The following is a 12,500-nucleotide window of genomic DNA, read 5'->3' on the forward strand; positions in this document are numbered from 1 at the left end:
TAAAGAAAGCAAAATAAAACTTGTTAACTTCTTCCTTTCTACCCAATAAAATTGGATAAGTAAATTGACAAAAGGCTTGTAAGAAAGAAGTAGTTTAACACAAGATAAAACAAACATCTTCAATCATATTATATCAGACTTTTTGAACAGCTCTTCTTCCACTCAACACATTTCACTATCATCATGGTTATATGGGCAAAACCATACCATTTCCTAATATATCATTCAGCTTCCGATTTTTATACGATTTTCTTTTTTTTACTTTCCTTTTATTTCCTTATTTTTTTTTCATCTGAATATTTTTTGATTTGCTTTTGTTGTTATTTTTGCCAACGACTCCACCCACCTCCTACCCACCTCCTTCTCTTGTTATTTTGCTTATGTCTTTACTTCTGTCTCTTACCATACTTTTATTCACTCTTTCTTGTCTCACACCTTCATAACTTCGTTTTTTTGGTTTTTTTTTTATCCCAATTGCACATCATTCTTGCTTTTTTCCCCCTTTTTTTCTGAATCTGTTCCTTAGTTTTCTTTCTCTTTCACCTCCCATCTGTACATGTATGTATACTTACACACATACATGTATACATATACACAATCACACATACACACACACATGCACACATATATGTGAAGTAATTTTATATAATGGGAAAGACACATGCAGGGAGAAAATTCGAAAGAGCCAACACCTTGAGAAGAAAGGACTGGACATATTGGTTATTTTAGAAGTTGGAGGTGAGGTTAAGCATAATATGAGTGTTGGAAGGAAGAGACACCTGGGTGGGGTAAACATAGCAACAATGGGCAGCATTCAAAATATCTCTTCTCCCAGCTGCCAAAATGTCATGGAGCAGAATAGTATCATAAGTTTGTATCAATATCATGACTCCAGCATCATTAGCTCAATACTGCATTAGCAAGTCAACACTTTTTGAAGCTGCATTTTATAGTTCAGAAAAGAATAAAATCCTGTTTCACGTTGCACACCAACTCAATGAAAACATAAATTCATACGTCCATATAGACTAGTACGCTAACATCATTGCACCTTCACTTTCAACAGATTCAGTTGCATCCTGTTTATACATTATGCAGAATCACTTGTGACACATCCTATATCCACTTGCAGCTCATGTAAACACCATGCAGATCCACTTGTCTTTTACATACACACCAAGCAGACCCACTTGCATATTACATGAAGGGACATTGTTTGATATGTTTGTCTCATTGCTAACTCACTAAGGGTAAAATTCATCTTGAGGATATATTTATAACATTTACTCCTTCTGAGTAAAAATTGTCAAATTCATGTTCTTGATGTATTTTCTTGATGTTGGAAATGAAATTTCAGAAATTTCATATTGCATGTACAATTTACAATGGTTTATCCCAGCTACATTGATTTATCACCTCATAGAGAATGGAGAATGTGAACAAAAAAGGTGTTAAATGCTATATAACAGTTTTATCATCAACTGAATTCACTTCATATACTTACATATGCATACAATACACACCCACACACACAACTTACAAGTATATATATTCATCTTTCTACTTTACTCATTCCTATGCCTCTTAGACAATCAAATAAATCTGCATCAACCCAACAATGCTGGTGATATAAATTTGCTATTTTTACATTTTGCAAAACTCTTTTTTCCTTCTTCTTCTTCTTCTTCTTCGTCTTCTTCTTCTTCTTCTTCTTCTTCTTCTTCTTCTTCTTCTTCTTCTTCTTCTTCTTCTTCTTCTTCTTCTTCTTCTTCTTCTTCTTCTTCTTCTTCCCTTTTACTTTTTCTCAGATGAAATATTTTTAAACTCATCTTTTTTTCTCATAGCAATTCTTCATACATAATGTGCCTTATTCATTGCTTAATTTTCTCCCTCTCCGTCTCTCTCTCACTCATTTCCCTCTGAGGTATATTTCCTTTAATAGGATCTTTTCCAGAGCAATTTTAGTTCAATTATCAAACACCCCTTACACACACACACACTCTCTCTCTCCTCCTCCCTGTCCTCCTTATGTTTGCCTCTTTTTATTTCTTAATTATTTGTCTAATCACTCACTATTTAATCCAAGCCCTTGGGACTTTCCTTTCTCCAACATCCTATTCCCATTCCTTTCTTTCCCACCTCTAGTCTTACAACACGGAATTCTAACTAACCACAATTTCCCTCCTCCTCCTCCTCCTCTTTATTCTGACGCCCATTCATTCTTTTTCTATCAACTCATTTCACTAACTTTTGTTTCCTCCACCTCCTCCTATTCCAACAATGTTCACTTGAACATCCGACAACCCTCTACCACCACCACCACCACCACACTGCTCCACTACAGAACCTTTCCACTGTTCAGACTGATATCCCCCCACCCAACACACTCTTACCTTTAACAACAATTCTCCACCCTCTTCACCCCTTTTAAATTACTCCACTGTTTCTCCACAAGCATGGCTGCTTTTTGCTTATAGAAGATGGAGAAGACACTGGCAACAATCTTATATCTCCATCTTACTAAATAAACTCAGATTTTACTTATTTATTCAACTTTCGGCTTGTTTGTCTTATCCTTCCTTTTTATCCTTATCACTATCTCTGTCTCTATTTCAATCTCCAAATTTTTTTTCTTCATTTACTGATATATAATTTTTCCTCTTTTAGTTACTTCTCTCTCTCCCTGTTTTACATACATACATACATATCTATCTTTTATGTATTTTAGTCATTGGACTGCAGCCATGCTGGTGCACTTGCCCTGTAGACTTTAGTCAAACAAATCAACCCCGTATTTTATATTTTTTAAGCCTGGTATTTGTTTTATCAATCTCTTTTGCCAAACCACTAAGAAATGTAAAAACCACGCAGTAGGAGTGAACCCTGAAACATGTTATTGGGAAGTAAACTTCCTACTACACAGGCATACCTACGGTTAAAAAAGAAAGTATTAAGCTCTCACCGAGATTTGAACTGAGGTCACTGGATCCATGTCTGTCCAGATCTCTATCATGATACATCCGTATATACATGTCTTTTTTCCTTCAGTTCCTTTCCTTATGCATGTTACCTTTTACTTTTTTTTTAATTCTCTTTCTTCCCTCCATCGTTTGTCCCCTGTTAATAATGCTTCATCATTAAAATCCACTCTTTTATAATGTTCCATCCTGCCAACCCAAAATACCTTCATATTTCCAATGAGACATTCACACCTACATCAGACCAATCAAGAGCCTGACAGATGACCAAAGAAGATATTGATAGTTTATCAATAACCTGTCACTGGCCTAGTCTTGTGGCTGTGGTCAGCACATTTCACTCTCATCAACATTGTAGAATTGATGAGAGATTTATTGGAATGCAGGATTCTGGTCAATTCCTACCAGGTAAATGTTGTTTATAGACAAACCAATGAAGGAATCTCTACAGGGTTCTTCAACTTGCTAGATATAACAGCTACATTTTTCAAATCATATTATATGACTTTGAAAAAGAAGGTACATTTTGGATGATGTAGTCTTAAATATATGACACTTGAGGAAAGAACAGCTTACACATGGTTGAAATGCTTTTGACTAAATGTCTGGTCAGTGAAGGATGCCCTGAAATTAAAAACCAATTATGACAATAAGAATTATCTGTGAAGGATGAATTCCTTATTGATGCGGAGATTGTTTGTCTCGTGTCTAAGTTAACGAGTCAAATAAAAATTTGTGAATCCTTGCAGTTTCCTAACTTAAACATATCCTCTATTCAAAAGCTGATTTATTGCATTAAATGTTTTACTTTTGCCGTATAATTCCTACACCATACACAGTTTTGTAAAAAAAAAAAAAAAAAGAAATTATAAAGCTATTCAAGAAACTTGATCACCAACATAACCATTATTTTGGAACTGGTCCATGTTAGCAGTCGCCAGAGAGAGAGAGAGAGAGAGAGAGAGAGAGATTTAAAGTGTGGACGTCCATTGTAGATGGTTTCTATACCCATAGTTACAGTAGAGTCTAAAGCAGAAGTGTAAATAGTTATGAGTGCCAGAAAGGTCTCTTCTTTTTGAGATATAAAGGTGATAGTAATGTGCAACGATTTCCTGGCTTTGAACGTTCTGTTTATTTATTTCTAGCAATGCTACATCTTGTAGTAGACAATTGTAGGCTGTTCATTTTCTGATTATTAGTTGGATAAATGTAGAATGTAGCAACATGTGTGTAGAAGGAAGAGAAGTTATTAGTTGGCTTCAGTCTCTGCACCAACTAGGTTTTCAGAAAGGGGTAGGGCAGATAGATGTGAGTCTGTGGGGAGGTGTGGACAACTTAAAAAGTCTCTCAGAAATATTTCTGCAGATTTTTTCAGACTGAGTTCTGACTTCATCAAGCTCACTGATGTGGGAGGAAAGCAGTGAAGATTTGAACTCTCATGAGGATAGCATCATTTTCTCTGACTAATTTAATTTGGATATTTTCAGAAAATAGACACATTTGTCTGATGTCTTTGTTAATCAAAGAATTTTGTGTAAAGATAAATATAGATAGATAGATAGTGAAAGTAGTTGAGATGGATAGATAGATAGATAGATAGATAGATAGTGAAAGTGGAACTCTCATCCAGAATAATTGTAAATTTTTTGTCATTTTTTATGTCTAATTGAGGTAAAAGTTGACTGGAATGAGAAGGGGTCTTCACATGTGTACAGTCAGTTATTGAAGGGTGGGGAGTATGGCATGTGTAACTGAGTTGGATTGTGTTGGTGGCTGCCTTTTTTATGTAAACTCTCAGATGAACCCAAATCAAATCACACCTTTACTGTAGTACCTTGATTGTGGTAAGAGGATCTGAGGGAGAGTTTGCTGTTAATTCTAGCATGCTAAATTAACATGTAGAGGGTCTTTTGTTGGCTTGTAGCCAGGTTAGATAAGATGAATGATGAATATAAAACAAAGAATTTGTAGTTTTATTAAGAAAACTATAAGATTTGATTGTTTCCAGAAAGTGACAGATGAAGTGAACTCACACACACAGACAGACATACATACATATATATATATTGAGATAGATAATCATATATGTACACACACACACACATATATAAATGTATGCATGCGTACATACCAGCAATAGGACATAACCACCCCAATACACACACATATTTGTAGATACACACATTTGTGTATTCACTTGTTACTCTGACAAATAATTTATTATTATCATTATTATTATTATTATTATTATTATTATTATTATTATTATTATTATTATTATTATTATTTAAGTGATTTATCACATTTGTTGACTAAGATTTAACAATGTGATCAATTTTTCAAAGACCTTTGACAGTTTAATTGGTTGGTGATATTGCTTGAAGAGAACATGTGGCAAGGAATATAGATTAGCAGCTGGCAAATCTGCTGGAGAGAAGAAAAAAGAAAATGCTTTAACAAGTATTGTTTAGGAAGTGTATTTCATGAAAAACATAACATGCAAACACATTTTGGCAGAGCTTCAAACCAAGTAACGCATCTAAAATGCAGCGACATTTTCTATTGCAGCTGTTTTGAGTGAGTTTGCTTCATTTTGAGAGGAACAGCTTTTTCTATATTCACACCTATGTGGTATATGAGTGAATGGAGAAGTCAATCATTACAAGTCAGCAGGTGACTCACAATGAATTTGACTGTTATTGTAAGCTATGTGCTGTACTTTAGATGCATATGTGCACCACTTTACAGGCATATGTTGCAGCATTTACAGGAACAAGCTTACAAAAAGTCTAACGTTGTATGTGAATATTTATTTTAGATTCTTCTATAGCAAGAGATCGATACGGCTGAACAAGAGTTGATGTCATGTATCAAGCTTGCAAACATCTGTAAATGCACACACACACACACACACACACATAAAGGTGTGTGTACATATATATATATGTGTGTGTGTGTGTGTGTGTGTGTGTGTGTGTGTGTGTGTGTGCGTATGTGTGTGTATGTATATGCACATATGTATATGTGTAAGTATGTATGCATATAGGTGTGTGTATATGTGTATAATATATATATATATATATATATATATATATATACATATACATACACACACCTGTTCACAGATATATGTTTATGTTATAGTATTTGTGAGTGCATAGATTTATTTATTATTTATTTATTATTATAACCTTTTGCTTGTCTTTAATGTTATGCATATAATGGCATCTCTCTCTCTCTCTCTCTCTCTCTCTCTCTCTCTCTCTTATCGCTTTATATATGTATGCATGTATGTAATGTGCATATATGTCTGAACCTATTTACTGATGCATATTTGTGTTCCTTAAAACCAGTCTTGTTGTCTCGGTGTGTGGTGCATGATTTCACACTTATATCAATTTATTGAAGACACAGAAAAGTTTGACACTAAAATAGCATTAATGTTTGCTGCCATCTAATTTCTGAAAGGCAGCTCAATTGGAACATTCCTTTATGACAGAGGAGGACTGGTTCAGAGCTGAAGATATTGGCTTTGACTTGTCTCAAATGCAGCTGATTGTTAGACCAGTTTTCTGGGTTCACTGATTCACTGAGTCACCCTGTGTTTATTTATTTGGATCCATTAGTGATAGAGAGCACTAAAATGGATTCAAAGAAAAAGCTTTCTAGAGAATATTCCCATTACTTTGTGCCACACAACATTCTGTGACATGCAAGAAATTCTAAAATCTGCAAACAGACATCTAAAACCAAAATGATTTGTTGACTTATAAATTTTATTTTTCTTCTGACATTTTTGCAAATTGCCTGGGAAATGGTAGATCCTTTGAAAAGATAGTATGGAACTTGGTGTTTCTTACAGCTTAGTGCTCCCTGTCTTTGAAATGGTTGGAAACTTGAGCATCTGTTGAAAGAGTTTGTAGTTTTTCATTTAGATGCTGGCTTAAAAAGAAAAGAAGGAAAAAAAGAAATAAGATAGAAAGAAAAGAGATAGAAGGGAAAAGATGAATGAAATAGAAAGAGAAAAAATGAATAGGAAAAAAGAAAGGAAAGAAAAGGATGGTTGAAAGAAAGACAGTCTACATGGTTCCAAGAAGCTACAATTTGGTAATGCTAACAGTTGAAGGAAATTATTTGAGAGTTTAGATTATGGAGATCAAATTTCTTTATTGCAAATATTTGATGTTCCATTTGGGCCCTGTTGAAGAAACCAAATAAGAAAGAATGCTCTGAATAACAAATAGCAAACTGAAGTCCCTCATTAAATTGTGTATTGAATATTCTGATATTATCTTTTGCACTGAACAGAGAGAGAGAGAGAGAGAGAAAAAGTGGGGGTGGAGTGGGGAAGGATATTTTGGATTTCAGCAAGATCTATCAAGTTACTTTCAATGACAAATAGTGAAAGTATTACATTTATTGACAATAAAAACACAACAGTACCCCATTTCTGTAGGTATATTTAGGGAAACCTTACCAAAATAATGTTTTGTCTGTGATGTTAGAAGCTGTTTCACATTAAATAAAAATATAAATTATAGATTATTATTAATAGATTTTGTCAAGGCATCAACATTCACAAGAATTAATTGGGTTTGTTAGAAATCTTGATAAGAGTGTGAAGTCATTTATTTCATAAAGTCAACCTGTAATTTATTAAAAATATTTCCCATTTTAAGTTGATGGTGAAGTGTTAAAATGGTATGTATGTGTGTGTACAGTGTACTGAGTGTGTTTGTTGTGACACCATCACTAGAGAAGTAGCCCATTTCTCGTAAAGACCTATAAGAGCCTCACAACCGATTCACCACCTGAATAATAACGATGCTGATGATAATGATGATGATGATAATCATAATGTTGGTTTCAAATTTTGTCACAAGGGCAGCAGTTTTGGGGTAGAGGATGAGTCAACTACATCGATCCCCAGTATGCAACCGGTACTTATTTTATCAACTCCAAAATGATGAAAGGCAAAGTTGACCTTGGTGGAATTTGAACACAGACCATAGCAACAGATGAAATGATAATGATAATAATAATGGCAACAGCAACAATAATTTGTGCAGTCTTTCTAATTTATTGTCTGCCCTGACTTTTAATAATGCAGACTTCAATCTCATTCATAGATCAATAATATACTCAATGCCAGAGTTTATTTGCTTTTGTTTCTTGTCTTATATACACCTGTACGTTGGTAAAAATATATTTACACACGTTGATATCTAATTGTATACATCGGTATTAGTAAACACCTGTGTATTCACATTTTATGCATTATTTGTACACACACACACATACACATATTGCCTGACATTTGTATGTAAATATTATTTAATATACACAATACAGCAAGACATGTTCGATATTTTCTAAGTTTACCTTTTAATATAAAAGCTTCCTTCAAATCTCGACATTTTATTCTTCTTTATTTCTCATCAAAATCTGTTTCAATAATCAACGAATATAAGCCTAATCCTTAGATTCCTCCATGATCCCTCACCATTTGGCATTTTTCATGCATTAAATGTATTTTCATGTGGTAAATTTAAAAGCTATTATATCTTCATAATTAGAAGTAATTAGAATAACATTCATATTCAGTAAGAAATGCATGCATGCACACACACACACACACACACACACACACACACACACACATGATAGGTGGGGAAAGAGAAAGGAGGGAAGTGGAAGTATATTGCTAATGTTACTAATAATGTACTGGATCTTTTTTTTGTTGTTGTCCTTCAAGGATCACAATGAAATGAATAATAAAGTAGTTTATAATGATGATGATGATGATAAAATCAATATCTGAGGCTTGTTAATTCAGAAATAGAAACTACTGCCTTGGAAAACTCGGACCAACTTCTACAATGCATCCAAAAGTGTAGGAAGAGGTTAATCTTCTTACCGTCTGTGTTGACTTTATTAACATGAACCAACAAAGGAGTCTCTGGGTGGGTGTGTTGTGGTGACTGTAACAGTAGTAGTAGTAGTATCTAGTTCTCCCTTGAATTATCACAATAAAGGAAGGACACAGTAATGTCATCCTGTATGTCATGCACTGTGTCTAAAAAAAAAAATGAAATAGTTATTGTTGGAATATATTTCATCCTAAATTTGCATGCTGATCGTTTACCAAGGTCAAGAAAACTATAATTCCGTTGTGACATAATTCCGTTTTTCAAAACCTGATGTTTAGAATATAATTCAACAAAAAGTTATTTCATAAAATCTTGTCAGGGAGTGGATTAATTTATATAAAAAAAAAACTCTTTAAAATGAAAGAATTTATATTATAGATGGACTAATACAAACTGGAATCAAAAAGACTTGCTGGCTTAGAATTGAAGCAAGAATTAGCAGAACAATAACATTCATCAAAGCCTACTGCAAAATGACTGACTTGTTTTACATAGAATTAAAAAGGATTCACTTTTTTTAAAACTATCATTTTAGCATTTAAAACCATTCTTTATCATTTTATAGTTGCTGTCTTTGTTATTCCACCATTGGTTTCAGTTGATTTTAATGGTTTTAAACCCTAATATATAATTTATTTGATTAATAAACCATTCTCTTAGTAAAATTCTTTAACTCCTGCTGTAAATATTTTATATGCAAGACAGTTATTATATCAGTTCTGTACAGTGAACTTTAAGAATGAGTTATAACGTCAACAGAATTGCTAATAAATATCTCTTTAGAATCCTACATTTTCATATTCCTATCACCTGTTGTGATATGTCAGATTCTAGTTCAACCATTAAAGATGGAGCAATTTTAACTCTTGTTTATTCTTTAGGTGCCATTTAGAAACCAGTTGTTCTCTTTGTTTTTCTCTTTCTGTTTATTATGGTATTGACTAGACTGGCACAAATTATTTCTTCCATTGCACAGGTTGCCTGAAATTCTCTTAAACATTGTCATACCTTTAGAGATATGCCATTGTCTTGCTTTGAATTGCAAAAGAATTTAAAATATGTTGAAATAAAGTTGGAAATAAAGTGGTAAGAGTATGAAAAATAAAAATAAAAATTATTTAGCAATTATAAATTTTGAATGTTTTTGACATAATAAATATCATTCTAAACGTAGTCAATACATATTTAAGAATTTATTTAAAATACTGGAATAAACAGTAAAAAAAGGAAAAATCTTTTGTAAAATATATATCACATTTCAGCAGTAATTAGCATAGCTGAAATATTTTATATCATTTTTAAAATATACTCTTTCTTTCTTATTTTTCTCCTCTCTCTCTCTCTTCTATTAATCCCCTAACCACCACTGTCACACTATTTTCTCTACTGCTACCCACCTCACAACCATAGATCTGTTCCTTCCATCACACTCTAACTTCTCTCAGTGATCAGACTAAAGTCATCATTCTCTTTTTCAGGTGTGTGTGTGGGGGGTCTCTTTAATCTTTCTTCATGGCCTAGTACTAGGCCGTGAAAAGAAAATACACTCTCGAAAGTGGTTGGTGAACTGAGCAGAGACAGTCCAAGGTTGAAAGGATTCTTTAATCTTGCTGAGGGCAAGACCTCTGCAGTGTTGGTGCCATGAAAAATGGTGTTAGACGAGACACTTAGTTGTAGAAACCATATCAAACTGATACATTGGCGTAAGATGTCTTGGTGTACTGTCTAACCCATGCCAGCTTGGAAAATGCAATAATAATTATAATGATGATGATGAAGATGATAACAGCTACTTTTGTTGATAAATCTAATCTTCATGAAATTCCTATTTTAGACACACACACATACACACTAATTCCAAGACTCAAAGACCTCTTTACAAGATAGTTACTTAGAATCCACACATTTTTGTTTTGTGTTTTGAAGTCTTGAAGAACAATTATTGTCTTGTTTTGCTGTTTAACACTAAAGATTCTCACCATTTTGTCATGGAATGATTGTTAGAACTGGCTCAAGGACCATTTTTTTTTTTGTTTTTGAGAAATGGTTTAAAAAAAATTACTATAATTAGTCCTATTAACATTGTTGAAATAATTAATAGTATAAATAGCTGAAAATTTATCATTATAAGTGTTTGAGTTGTCTAGATTCTTGATAAGATAACATAATGCCTCAGGCATTTCCTATCAATCTCTTAGCTTTAGCTGCTCCCATCTCAAGGTATTCAATTTTTTGCATCATCACAAAACTCTTCATTCACACACTAAATCCAAATGTCGATTGTAGAAACACAAGAGAATTTGTAGTTTCCACATTTAACCAGACTGAGCAAAGCTCCTCGAAGAGGGAGGCTTACCATTCACTTCAATTTCTGCTGTAGCCCAGTTGCTTTATCAGAAGATAATTTAGTTTCTCGGATGTAAGTGCAGTCTGTTGTTAATGATGGATTTGCAGCTTTCAGTGTTAGTAATTTGGATGGTGAAATTCCTTGTTACAAAGTGAGATAAACCAGCTGCTACTGATTAACATTGTTAAAATTGCTAATTAACATCTGCAGGGTTTATTATTATCCCTCAGTGAAGTATAGACTTCCCTCAGTATTATTACATAAATGCGATAGAAAGCGATCTGTTTTATTTATCTCAGATCCTGGCACCAGAAACTAAACATTATCAGAAAAAGTGGGAAATTATTCATAGAATAAAAAGCTAACCAATTTCAATGAGTAACAAATGAAAATAAATGATTAGATTTCTATATAGTGACACTCAATCAGTGATTGATTAGTTGGTGTTTAGGTCCAGGTTAGTTTTGACTAAGTAAACTTATGATCAATGATATACTAGTTATGATTATCCTGTCTGTCTTATTGGCTTTATACAGTATGCCTTTACTTTTTATGATGGTAAGATCTTAAATGGAAGATTTGGCTGCTATTTCTAGCAACCAGAAAATATCTTCCTCGTTAACTGAGAACTTCATTAGTTTATTGCTTATTCTCTTTTACTTATTTCATTCATTAGGCTGTGACCATGCTGGGGCATCACCTTGAAAACTTTTAGTGAAACAAATAGAGTTATTGTTTTACTAAGGCTGATACCTAGTTTATTAGTCTCTTTTGTCGAACTGCTAAGTCACTCGGATGCAAACATACTAACAACAGTTATCAAGTGATGGTGAGAGACAAACACACAGAAGACACACACACAACGCATTTCTTTCTGTTGCATTCTACCAAATCCACTCACAATGCTTTGGTTGACCTGAGGCTATAGTAGAAGGCACAGTTGAACTGAACTTGGAACCATGTGGTTGGGAAGCAAACTTCTTACCACACAGCCATGCCAGTGCCTGCCTCATTCTTTATATGAATATATTTAGAGAAAAATGCTTAAGTGTGCATCATAAGATTTTGTATCTAAGGTAATAGTTTTTCTGAGTAATACTGAACTTTATATGGCTTACATTTAGTCTGGGATGACTCTATCTGGTATAGCTTCATTCCACTCTCAGACTACATAGACAGAGAATCTTTACAAATAAAAACATCTCATAATGCGATTAAAGTGATCAAGGACCAACATCAAAAGTC

General features: G+C 33.5%; 1 protein-coding gene and 1 long non-coding RNA gene across 28 annotated transcripts in view; one reads left to right on the top strand and one right to left on the bottom strand.

Moving 5' to 3' along the window:
- Positions 1 to 12,500, top strand: part of LOC106878639 (thrombospondin type-1 domain-containing protein 7A) — a 1,055,067-nt gene that overhangs the window by 395,865 nt on the left and 646,702 nt on the right. The window lies entirely within an intron of this gene.
- The window catches only part of LOC106872439 (uncharacterized), a 17,846-nt gene continuing 12,117 nt past the window's right edge, over positions 6,772 to 12,500 (bottom strand). Inside the window, exons 2-3 of the long non-coding RNA XR_016244544.1 lie at positions 8,896 to 9,054; positions 6,772 to 6,916 (exon numbers count right to left, since the gene is read on the bottom strand). This is a non-coding gene — a long non-coding RNA (uncharacterized LOC106872439). The remainder of the gene's footprint in view (positions 6,917 to 8,895; positions 9,055 to 12,500) is intronic.

The sequence above is a fragment of the Octopus bimaculoides genome, chromosome 16, assembly GCF_046866305.1.
Source record: "Octopus bimaculoides isolate indiv1 chromosome 16, ASM4686630v1, whole genome shotgun sequence".
In the NCBI taxonomy this organism is placed as follows: Eukaryota; Metazoa; Mollusca; class Cephalopoda; order Octopoda; family Octopodidae; genus Octopus; species Octopus bimaculoides.